The sequence below is a fragment of the Mus caroli genome, chromosome 3 (assembly GCF_900094665.2).
Source record: "Mus caroli chromosome 3, CAROLI_EIJ_v1.1, whole genome shotgun sequence".
Classification (NCBI taxonomy): Eukaryota; Metazoa; Chordata; class Mammalia; order Rodentia; family Muridae; genus Mus; species Mus caroli.
In genome coordinates this window covers 64,747,654-64,761,129 of record NC_034572.1, presented here as the reverse complement: position 1 = coordinate 64,761,129, position 13,476 = coordinate 64,747,654, and positions in this window count along the sequence as shown.

Genomic DNA, 13,476 nt, shown 5'->3' with positions numbered 1-13,476 from the left:
TCAGGATCTGTTGTTATGTCTCCCTCTTCATTTCTGATTTTGTTAATTAGGATGCTTTCCCTGTGCCCTCTAGTGAGTCTGGCTAAGGGTTTGTCTATCTTGTTGATATTCTCAAAGAACCAGCTCCTGATTTAGTTGATTCTTTGAATAGTTCTTGCTTCCACTTGGTTGATTTTGCCCCTGAGTTTGATTATTTCCTGCTGTCTACTCCTTTTGGGTGAATTTACTTTCCTTTGTTCTAGAGATTTTATGTGTGTTATCAAGCTGCTAGTTTGTGCTCTCTCTGATTTCTTTTTGAGGCACTCAGAGCTATGAATTTTCCTCTCAGAAAAGCTTTCATTGTGTCCTATAAGTTTGAGTATGTTGTGGCTTCATTTTCATTAAACTCAAAAAAGTCCTTAATTTCTTCCTTTATTCCTTCCTTGACCAAGGTATCATTGAGAAGAGTTTGTTCAGTTTCCACGTGAATGTTGGCTTTCTATTATTTATGTTGTTATTGAAGATCAGCCTTAGTCCATGGTGATCTGATAGGATACATGGGACAATTTCAATATTTTTATAACTGTTGATGTCTGTTTTGTGACCAATTATATGGTCAATTTTGGAGAAGGTACCATGAGGAGCTGAGAAGAAAATATATCACTTTGTTTAAGGATAAAATGTTCTGTGGATATATGTGAAATCCACTTGTTTCATAACTTCTGTTAGTTTCACTCTGTCCCTATTTAGTTTCTGTTTCAACAATCAGTCCATTGATGAAAGTGGAGTGTTTAAGTCTCCTACTATTATTGTGTGAAGTGCCATGTGTGCTTTGAGCTTTAATAAAGTTTCTTTAATGAATGTGGCTGCCCTTGCATTTGGAGCATAGATATTCAGAATTGAGAGTCCCTCTTGGAAAATTTTACCTTAATGAGTAGGAAGTACCCCTCCTTGTCTTTTTTGATGACTTTGGGTTTTAAGTCGATTTTATTCGATATTAGAATGGCTACGATATTAGAACAGACCATTTGCTTGGAAAAACGTTTTCCAGCCTTTCACTCTGAGGTAGTGTCTATCATTTTCCCTGAGATGGGTTTCCTGTAAGCAGCAAAACCTTGGGTCCTGTTTGTGTAGCCAGTCTGTTAGTCTATGTCTTTTTATTGGGAAATTGAGTCCATTGATATTAAGAGATATTAAGGAAAAGCAATTGTTGATTCCTATTTTTTTGTTGTTAGAGTTGGCATTCTGTTCTTATGGCTGTCTTACTTTAGGTTTGTTGAAGGATTACTTCTTGCTTTTTTTAGGATGTGCTTTCTGTCCTTGTATTGTTTTTTTGTTTTGTTTTGTTTTGTTTTGTTTTGTTTTGTTTTGGGTTTGTTTTTGTTTTTTGGTTTTTTTCCTGTTATCTTTTGAAGGGAAAGATAATGTGGGAATTTGACTTTGTTGTGGAATACTTTGGTTTCTCCATCTATGGTAATTGAAAGTTTGGCTGGGTATAGTAGCTTGGGCTGGCATTTGTGTTCTTTTAGTGTCTGTATAACATGTGTCCAGGATCTTCTGGCTTTGACAGTCTCTGGTGAAATGTTTGGTGTAATTCTGATAGGCTTGCCTTTATATGTTACTTGATCTTTTTCTCTTACTGCTTTTAATTTTCTATCTTTATTTAGTGCATTTGTTGTCTGATTATAATGTGTCAGAAGGAATTTCTTTTCTGGTTCATTCTATTTTGATTTCTGTAGACTTCATGTATATTCATGTGCATCTCTTTCTTTAGGTTTTTGAAGTTTTCTTCTATAATTTTGTTGCAGATATTTGCTGGGCCTTTCAGTTGAAAATCTTCATTCTCATCTACTATTATCCATTGGTTTGGTCTTCTCACTATATCCTGAATTTCCTGGATGTTTTGAAATAGGATATTTTTGCATTTTGCATTTTCTTTGATTGTTGTGCTGATGTTCTCTATGAAATCTTCTGTACCTAAGATTCTTTCTTCCATCTCTTGTATTCTGTTGATGATGCTAGCATCTTTGGTTCCAGATTACTTTCCTAGGGTTTCTATCTCCAGCCTTGCCTCTCTTTGGGTTTTCTTTATTGTGTCTACTTCCCTTTTTAGGTCTAGTATTGTTTTATTCATTTCTATTCCCTGTTTGGATGTGTTTTCCTGTTTTTTCTTTAAGGAGTTCTACTTGTTTGGTTGTGTTTTCCTGGTTTTCTTTAAGGACTTGTAACTCTTTAGCTGTGTTCTCCTGTATTTCTTAAAGTGAGTTATTAAAGTCCTTATTGATGTCCTCTACCATCATCATGAGATATGCTTTTAAATCTGGGTCTAGCTTTTTTGGTGTGTTGTTTTGCCCAGGACTGGCTGAGGTGGGAGTGCTGGGTTCTGATGATGGTGTGTGGTCTTGTTTTCTGTTAGTAAAATTCTTATGTTTGCCTTTCACAATCTGGTAATCTCTGGAGTTAGTTGTTATAGTTGTCTGTGGTTAGAGCTTGTTCCTCTCTTGATTCTGTTAGCCTCTATCAGCAGACCTGGGAGACTAGCTCTCTCCTGAGTTTCAGTGGTTAGAATACTGTCTGTAGGCAAGCTCTCTTCTTCCAGGGAAGGTGCATAGATATCTGGCATTCGAAGCTGCCTCCTGGCAGAAGATAAAAGCCCAAAACCGGGCCTATCCCAGAAGCTGTTAGCTTCTGTAGTCCACACTCTCACCTGCAGAGTCTCGTCCCAGAGGGATCTGGGAACCAAATTGGATCCACCAGTTGCTCCGGCAAAGCCCTCCCAGGTGGGGTGCACACCCCTTCTCTGGCAAGGAAGGTGTTAGGATGTCTGGACCCTGAAACGGGGTCTGCCTCTGAAGCTGTGTGGCTTCCACCTGTCGCAGAAGCTGTTAGCTTCTGTAGTCCACACTCTCACCTGTGCAGACTAGTCTAGGTGGTATCCAGAAACCAAGATGACTCTCCCTGGTGTTTAGGCAAACCCTCCTAGGCAGAGTGGACACCTCTCCTCTAGAAGGGAATGTGCCAGGATGTCTGGAGCCTAAAATGGGGTCTACCCCAGAAGCTGTGTGGCTTATGCTTGCCCCAGAAGCTGTTAGCTTCTATAGTCCACACTCTTACCTGAGCAGACTAGTCTTGGCGGGATCTGGGAACCCCCATATCTATTCCTATGGATATTACATGTTCTTTTGTTATTGACCTTTCGAATGAGCCATTGAGTTACCAGCATTTACTATGTTTAAATTTATTTAATATCAATACTTAAGGTTATGAACTTTCCTTTTAGAATTGCCTTGTCTCTCATAAGTATAGGTGTGTTGTGTTTTCATTTTATTCACTTCTGAAAGTTTTTAATTTCTTTCCTAACTCATTGCTTGATTCATTTTTCATTCAGTAGTGTATTGTTCAGTTTTCATGAGTTTGTATGCTTCCTCTTGATATCAGCTTTAAACTGTGGTGGTAAAGATAATACAATGTTAGTGAAATTTTCATGTATCTGTTGCTTTACTTTGTGTCCAACTTTGTGGTCAGTATTGGAGATATTCCAGGAAATGTAATGAAGAAAATGTGCCTTTTTCTGTTTGGGTGGAGTGTCCTGTAAATATCATCTAGGTCCATTTGAATTCTGACTTTATTTATTCCAGCATTCTCTGTTTAGATTTTGTCTGTATTAATTGTCTATTGCAAGAGTGGAGTACTAAAGTCACTCATTATTATTGTTTCAGTGTCATAAGAATATTTTAGTAACAGTACTGTATATTTTATTAACCTGGATGTCATTTCTTAATGAGAAAACATCAAAGACTTTTCTTCTAGAACATTTGAAGAAATAGCACTAAAAGTCTCTTGGCAGGAAGGTATTCCTTTTGTTGGATTTTAAGTTAAGACTGTCAAGAAATAATATAAAAGTCACTGTCTTTCCCACTTCTTTCTTGACAAAAATGTCACAAACTCACTTTGATCAAAAGGATCTAAGCATTGTCATTTTCCCTGCCCATCTGATTTTGTTTGAGCAGGTATATAGATAGTAAATACAGTAGTCATCTTGTTATACTGAGATAACCATACCCTATTCATAAAGTACCCTACATATCTTAAATACTTTTTATGTAAGTGATCAGCCACTATTATAATTATTGCCCAAAATTGTCATCAGTTATTTGAAATTCTACTCAAAAATGTTTAGCACATTATAGCTGAAACCAGTAATTTGAAAAGAAAAACTTTTCTTTTAGACAGTATATTTTTATATCACTTCAAAGAAAACATACTTCATTTTTCTTAATTAAAAATGTTAAGTCATACCATCAAGAAGAAGAGAAATTGAGAAATGTTCACATTCTCTGCTTAGCAACTATCAGTAGTGATGATAATTCAGGAGTTCATCCAGGTACATATGGTCAAATCCTAATCATGTTACTCTTCCTCACAGGCTTTTCCTGTAAACATTTACAAACATTTAGATCTTAACAATACTTCTTGAGCTTTTACCAAATATTTTAACGTTTTCTATGTTATAGATGCCTCATATTATATTTTTTTATTGGAGCTTTTATTTTTTATTATTTTTTATTTTTTTATTAGATGTTTTCTTCATTTGCATTTCAAATACTATCCCAAAAGTCCCCTATACCCTCCCCCTGCCCTGCTCCCCAACCCACCCACTCCCACTTCCTGGCCCTGGCATTCCCCTGTATTGGGGCATATAATCTTCACAATACCTCTCCTCCCATTAATGGCCTACTAGGCCATCCTCTGCTACATATGCAACTAGAGACACAAGCTCTGTGGGGTATGCTTCATATTCTTTCTGCTTTGTGGTCACTGTGAAGAAAAGAGACTGAACCACTCACTTGAGTAAGTTTGTATTTCAACTTCATGATTTTGTTTTTCTGATTACTTATCTGAGATCATAATATTTAATTAGGGACAACACTTCACTGTTGTAGTAAGACTGTTTTTTCCCCCCCTGTCTGCTCTACTTAATTATCGTTATACAAAAAAAAAAAAAAAAAAAAAAGGCTCGGTGATTTCATGCTAATTTTGATGAGATCTGTAAATAAAATTTAAAATTTACTTACATTGTGAAGTTTTGACTTTTATTCTAGCAGTATTTAATCAGGAACACTAAATAGGTAATGTTTACTATGTTATATATACAGCATATATTCAAACTTACGGTAACCTGTCAGTAGTTGTTTAAAATATTTCTATGTAAAGCAAAAATGGTGGATTCTGTAGGAGGAATGGCAGTGGCCACTTCTACATAAATGCCAGGGACTCGCAGCTCCAAAGATATCTGCTACAGGAAGACCTAATTGAAGACTGACTGAAAGAACAAGGATTGCTGAAGCAGACAAGGCCAGCCAATCATGAATTGCTGTTTAGAAGAGATGTTTTCTTGCAACCAATGGAGCATGGGTTTGGGGTATTAAGGAAGCTTTCAGATGAGTATCCTGCACGTTTCTTAACTGCTCCCAGAGTCTGTGTCTTTGCTCCTGTGTCATCTCACCTCCAACCAGGTAGAGTTGGGCAGCAAGTAGTCTGGGACACAGGCAGCAGGATTCAATATAAAAGTTTTTCTTCTTTCTCTACCTAAATGTTTGCTATCAATTTCTTGTGTAAACTATTACTCTGGGAAACATATGATATAAAATATCAATCAGATTCCAATGATATACAACCAGATAAAGACTGAGGATTAAGAAAAGTTTTCCCAGTTTGTAACTTCAAATGTGAGTGATGTTGGACTCTGAGAATGGCTCATGCCTTTTGTTTTAGGCTGTAATCTTAGAATGAACATGAAAAATGCCTACTGCTTATTAATAGAACCCATCTTATTTTAAGCTAAACAATCAGTTACTATGATGAACAAACACTTCAAAGAACAACACGGCACAAAATCTAATAAGCAACAGTCCAATTTGTCATTCATTCCAAAGTTGACTTGGACATTGTTTATTTGGATTCTCAGTATTTATTTTCATGTTTCTGACTTCATTTTCATCTACACACTAAAATTCATTATGGGGTTTGCACTTTTATGGTTTCTAACCACTAGCAGACTGACCAGCTCCAAACTACTTTAAAAGTGGATGGTTTCTTTTAAGCTTGAAAATAGAATTGGTTATGATTACTTAAGCAAAGACTTCTGTGCTTCAATGTCAATTGATAGCACTACGAAGCTTTAATTTTAACAGATGATGAGCATGTATTAGGAAGGTGAAGACCATAGTACACAGCTGACTTCTTCCAACATTTCCTAATTTTTAATAAGAAAATTAAAAACTTTAATAAACTTTAATAAACTTGGGGACTTTTTGGATAGCATTGGAAATGTAATTGAGGAAATTACCTAATAAAAAAATTTAAAAAAAATCAAAAAAACAAAAAAAAAACAAAACTTTAATAAAAAGTAATAAAGGGGCAGCCATCACAAGAATAACCTGTGTTGATACCAAAATGTAGCAAAAATGTCCATGTCCTTAACAGAAAATAAATAACTATTTCTTGGTGAATTGAAAAAGTATTGTTCACATAATAACAATTTTTTTTTTACTTTTTTCTGTTATTTCTTGAGACTTAGCATTATCCCAGAAAACTATAAAAATCTTAATTAAAAACAATAATAAAATTAACATTCATCTTGCAATCTCTACAAAATAAATATACATATGCAATATATGACAGGTAAAGTGGAATGAAACCAGGGCATTGGGACCATTATAGACACCATGCTGAAACTCACAAATCTAAACAAAATAACTTAAAAAAAAAAAAAAAAGAATGGGCTATTCATTAAAACCAAATGTGATTTTCTTTAAAAAACAAAACAAAACTGTTGTTAGTACTTTATCTGTAATGTTTTCTTGTTAAGTTGTGTTAAAAAATCAGTTTTTCAGCCAGGCGTAGTGGCACACGCCTTTACTCCCAGCACTTGGGAGACAGAAGCAGGTGGTTTTCTGAGTTCAAGGCCAGCCTAGTCTACAAAATGAGTTCCAGGATATCCAGGGCTATACAGAGAAACCCTGTCTCAAAAAACCAATAAAATAAAATAAAATAAAATAAAATAAAATAAAATAAAATAAAATAAAATAAAATAAAAGTCAGTTTTTCTTGATGTCCTGTACAATTTATTCCTGAAGGCAAAATAGTTTTAGTACTCTTTTTTTAATTTTTAATATATTTTTATTACGTATTTTTCTCAATTACATTTCCAATGCTATCCCAAAAGTCCCCCATACCCTCCCCCCAACTTCCCTACCCACCCATTCCCATTTTTTTTGGCCCTAGCGTTCCCCTTTTCTGGGGCATATAAAGTTTGCATGTCCAATGGGCCTCTCTTTCCAGTGATGGCCGACTAGGCCATCTTTTGATACATATGCAGCTAGAGTCAAGAGCTCCAGGGTACTGGTTAGTTCATAATGTTGTTCCACCTATAGGGTTGCAGATCCCTTTAGCTCCTTGGGTACTTTCTCTAGCTCCTCCATTGGGAGCCATGTGATCCATCCAATAGCTGAACTCTTAAACATGAATAAATATAATTTAAATGAACTTTATATGGATAATTTCAGCTATACTTTATATAGGGAGGAATTTTATTTGCAAGTGTTTTGCAAAATGTAGAATTAAAAACTTAAAAATGTTATCTACCTCTCCAAATTAATTCACTCTTACCATTCAACTAACCTAACACCCACTCGTTCCTTCACTTAGTGTGGGAAGCCTGGTTACTTCAGATTATGTTATTATCATATGTCTTCTCATGTATAATTTATGACTCTGCACATGCAACTTCTTCTCCTTTCTTCCTTAGACTGTGGGCAGAGGATTCAATTTCAACTAATCCTTTCATCTTCTGTCCATCGAGATCTTGAAGGCCAGGATGAATATAATATTCCTTATAAAATCAGAAGCAAGGTCAGTCTTTGAATTTTACAATCCAAATTTCCCAAAGGATAGAAGATGATTCCTGGGAATCAGTCCAGCAGCAGTGACTGCCCTGAGCTAATTACTGAACATTTTTCTCTGAAGCTTCTACTTTAAAAAATAAAATAAAATTTCTGAAGCTAATTTTAAAATTGTAAGAATGAGATGAAATTAAAAGCAAAGAAATGGTAGTTGTTTTAAGATGTGATAATTTAATATAAAAAAGGATTTCTTTAAGGTGATTTTATGTCTGGCAATTATGTGAAATGTATCACAAGATTTCAACAATGAGGCAAAAGATGTTATCATGACATTATATCTTATAAAAATCCCTTTCTGATAATCCAATGTCATTTTCATCTATACAAATTAGAGTCAAGTTTTCTTGCTATAGGCCATACCCCATGAATTTGATCAATCCTGTCTGTCTTTGCTTTTTAACTTTTATTCATTTTCTGCATTCATTCCTCTTGCTTTCTGTCCCTCCCTATATTCGTCTCTCCCTCTCTCATCTCTTTTCTCTTCCCCTATTCAGTAACCATCTTTAATAATCCAATTCATCTTCCTTACTTTACCCTCTTCACTCCCTTCTCTTTCTCTCTTCTTCTCTCTTAGATCTGTTATTTCAAATTCTTTTATTATCATGATGGGCATGAAACAATAAACAAATGTGTCTCTACATCACATGTCTCATTCATGTCACAAAAATAATCATGGATATTATTTTTGTTTTATATTACATCTCTGTATTAGTTTCTGCTCCCTCCTTGCCTCCCATACTCCCCATATCAAGGATCTCTTTAGAAAAGATCAGGACTCCTTGGGCTATCAACTGAACACTTTAAAAATTATAATAAGACTAGGCACAGACCTTCATTTCAAGGCTGGATGATGCAACCCAATAGGATGAAAAGGGAGTCTAGAGCAGATAAGTCAGAAACAGGCCAACTTTCACTGTTTGGAGACCCTTCAAGAATCCAAGCTAAACCATCACAACATGTATATAGACTACCTACTGTAGACCGATGCAGGCTCTGTGATTGCTGCTTTAGTTTGTTTGAGATGCCTGAACCCAGATTATTGATTCTGTGGGTCATGTTCTCCTTGTGTCCTCAACATTTTGACTGACACAATCCTTCTGAACTTTCTTCTACAGAGTTCCTCAAGCTCCACATAATTTTTGAGTTTGGGCCATCTACTTTAGTAACTGGATCACTCTCTCTGGTAATAAATGACCTAAGCATCAGTCTATGAATATAGTAGAATATCATTGTGAATCATTTCATTTCTCTCTCTTTTTTCTTTTGCCAGTCATATTTGGTTCTATCTTATGTATCTGGATTAACAAGCCTCTAGTTCTTGGCCATCCAAGCAGTGCCACCTGTTGGCACCCTATTGTGGCATAGGCCTCAAGTTTGAGGAGTCACTCTTTGGGCACTCCCATATGTTCTCTGCTACCATTACTCAAAATATCTTGCAGGTATGCATGGTTAAAGAAACAAATATATATTTATAGATTATTTTATTCCACTCATAATTACAGTGGAATAAATATGATTTTGAGAGTTTTAAAACCTTTTGAATATGTTGTAGCATCTTTGGGTATATGCCCAGGGGTAGTATAGATGGATCGTCTGGTACTACTATGTCATCTTTTCTAAAGGACCACCAGGGTGATTCCCAGAGTAGTTGTACCAGCTTGCAATCCCACCAGCAATGGAGGAGTGTTCCTCTTTTTCCATATCTTTGCCAGCAACTGCTGTCACCTGAAGTTTTCATCTTAGCCATTCTGGCTGGTGTGAGGTGGAATCTCAGGATTGTTTTGATTTGCTGTTCTCTGATGACTAAGGATGTTGAACATTTCTTTAGGTGTTTCTCAACCATTTGAGATTTCTCAGTTGAGAATTCTCTATTTAGCTCTGTACCCCATTTTTAATAGGGTTATTTGGTTCTATGGACTCTAACTTCTTGAGTTCTTTGTTTATATTGAATATTAGCCCTCTGTCAGATGTAGAATTGGTAAATATCTTTGCACAATCTGTAGGTTGTTGTTTTGTCCTAATGACAGACAGCATCCTTTGCCTTATAGAAGCTTTTCAATTTTATGAGATCCCATTTGACTATAGTTGATCTTAGAGCCTGGGCCATGAGTGTTCTGTTCCTAAATTTTTCCCTGTGCCCATGAGTTCAAGGCTCTTTCCCACTTCTTCTTCTATTAGATTCAGTGTATCTGGTTTTATGTATGTACTGTGAAGGGTGTAATTTTCCTAATTTCTTTCTCAGCCCATTTATCCTTTGAGTTGAGGAAGGCTACTGGTTTGTTTAAATTCATTTTATATCCAGCCACTCTGCTGAAGTTGTTTATCTGCTGAAGGAGTTCTCTGGTCAAATTTTTAGGGTCACGTATATGTACTATCATATCATCTGCAAATAGTGTGAGATCAGACAGGGTAGCCTTAAGAAGGTAGCTTTAAGAAGGACATACAAAGATAGGCAACAGTGTCAGGGACAGCTTCCACTCCAGTTGCTAGGGAACCATATAAAGACCAACTACACATCTGCTACAAATATGCAATGGGCCTAGGTCCACCCCATGCATGCTCTTTGGTTGGTGTTTCATTCTCTGTGAGCTTCCTTGGGTTCAGGTTAGTTGACTCTCTAGGTCTCCTTTGGTGCCTTGACATCTCTGTCTCTCTCAACCCTTCCCCAACTCTTCTATAAGTCTACCTAATGCTTGGCTGTGGGTTTATGCATGTATTTCTAGTAGCTATTGGATGAAGCCTCTCAACTATCAGTTATACTCTGCTTCTGTTTGCAATCATGACAGAGTATTGTTAACAGTATCAGACTCTGTCCTATGGGATGGGTCTCAATTTAGACAAGTCATTGGATGGTCAATCTGTAGCCTCTTCTCCATCTTTATCTTTGCACATCTCATAGACAGGAAAAATTGGGGGTTGAATGTTTTGTAGTCTAGTTGTTGGTCCCCTTCATACACTGGATGTTCAGTCTGGTTACATGAAGTAGCCACTTCAGCCTCTATATCCCCAGGTATTTGGCATCTCAGCTAATGTCACCCACATAGACTCCCTAGCTCATTCTAGAGATTGCCCTAAAAATATTTCCCTTCTTTATTGCTGCCCACTCCTGCCCTACAACTCTCCCCACACTTAATTCTTATCTTTGTTTCTCTCCCAATCCTCTTTCTCACCCAGTTTCCTCCCTCCTTTGACCTCAAATATCTACTTCCTATCCCTTTCTGAGCAAGATTCATGTATCATCCCTTGGGCTCTTCCTGATATTTAGATTCTTTGGGTCCAAGCATTGTAGTATATTTATTCTGTACTTATAGGTGACTACACACCATGTGTGTCTTTCTTGGTCTGGGATACCTGACTCAGGATGATATTTCCTAGTTCCACTCATTTGTCTGCAAATTTCATTATGTGTTATTTTTTTTGAATGCTAAGTAGTATTCAATTGTATGAATGTACCACATTTTCTCCATTCATTCTTTGGGTGAAGGAGATGTAGACTGTTTCTGGCTATTATTTAAATTTTATGTGCATGTGCATCTCTTAATGTTTTATGTTTACTTTGCTCATTACTCAATATTATAACAATAAAATGAATAAATAAAAGAAACATTAAATGTAGAATGTTATCTATGAGTATTTTCTTATTTCTTACATTATGATATCTTTAAAAAACAAAAAGCTTAAAAACAAAAAACAGGGCTTCATGATTAGGGACTGTTATATATACGGTAGTTTAGTCATCAGGAAGAAAGAAGTATGAATAATACTTCTCACACTTAAGTATTTAATTTCTTAGAAAGACAGATGATAAGTGCTAAACTTTTGTTGATATCAACAAATGATAAATCAAGACCATTGAGAGAGTGGCCTGTATAGCCGGTCCATTAAGAACATGAGATTTAAGCACAGATCTACAGGAGAAAGGAAAGCAAGTCCTACCAAGACATCAAAGAAGGGAATTTGAGATAAAAAAAAGAAAAAAGCTGTATAAAATCTCATTTGGGTGTTTAATTAATATTGTATTTAAATTTTTCATTCTTTCTTGCAAGTTTCAATGGAGAAACAGAAAAGCATGAAAATACTTTAAAATCCATATAACATTTTTGTATAATTAACATTGTTTATATAAAACTATGTATATAGGTTTAATTTCTTAAGTATTTTCTCTATTTTATTCCCAACACTATTGCTAACTTAGCAAATGTCAAACACGTCATAGTGCACTCAGTTAATTAAGGTGAATATGTGACCCTGTTTTTCCACATTTTTCTGTGTAGCAGAACTCTAATAGCTATGTTAAAATTCTGAACCTGATGGTTTTTGTTCCTATAATTTAATTCGTTTTTTTTATTTTGTAATTTTTGTGGAATGTCATTAAAAGTAAACAGAATTAGTGTTATTACAGGATTTTCCAGAGGAGTTTATGCCTGTTCATTATTAATTGTCTAATCACCAGTAATTTATTACTAATATGACTTTTATTCTGCTTTTGTTTGTTTTTGTCATGAAGTACATTTTTCTTACCTATCTTTTCTTGAATAATATTAATTTTGTTGCTTTACTTATAATAACATTTACTATAGTACGTCTGTTTCTGAATCAGTTTAAAGTACCAAGAGATATAAGGAAGGAGGAAGGGTGGGAGGGAGGAAGAGGGGGAGGGAAGGAGAAGCAGAGAGAGATGGAGAGCTAAAGGGGTTGGTGAGAAGAGGGATGGGACATGGGATAGGGTGTTTTCAGAGGGGAAATGAATAAAGGGGATAACATTCAAAAGTTAAATAAAGAAAATACGTAATTAAAAAACTACCAAAATATCTTCTCAGCTTCAAAGTATCTCTCAACCACTCTCTTCTAAGTGATCTGTTAAAGGACAGAGCATCTGACCAAAGATCATGGGATAAACACTAGAATAAATCTTCATGACATACACTTGGAATATTTCAAGCTGGATCTGATCTGAAACCTTTCTTAATGCCTAGCTTTCATGGTTCAGAAAAATACTGTGCAAGTAGAAAAGGAAGGGAAACAATTGAATAGTTCTAACTATCCACAAGACCTTTGAAGCACACGAATGACCAACATTGTACGATATGTATAAAAGTGCAGTACCTGGCACTCATTTTCAGTGCTATCTAATGGCTGTCTAGTTGGACTTATTTTTATTTTTATTGGATATTTTCTTTATTTACATTTCCAATGTAAATAAAATCCCCTTTCCTGGTTCCCCTAGGAAACCTTCATCCCTTCCCCCTCCCCCTGCTTCTATGAGGGTGTTCCCCCACCAATCTACCCACTCCTGCCTCCCTGCCCTTGAATTCCCCTACACTTGGGCGTAGAGACTTCACAGGACCACGGGCTCCTCTTCTCATTGATGCCCAATAACATACTCAACAGGAAGGAAATAATGCCTGATACCAAAAACCTATCCAGTTTCTCAGGGCAACTTATGTAAGTTAGAAAACAATTTATCATTGGCACTTCACTAGACTAGAATACTGCCTTACAAATTTAGAGATTGTTTCTCAGTACCCACACT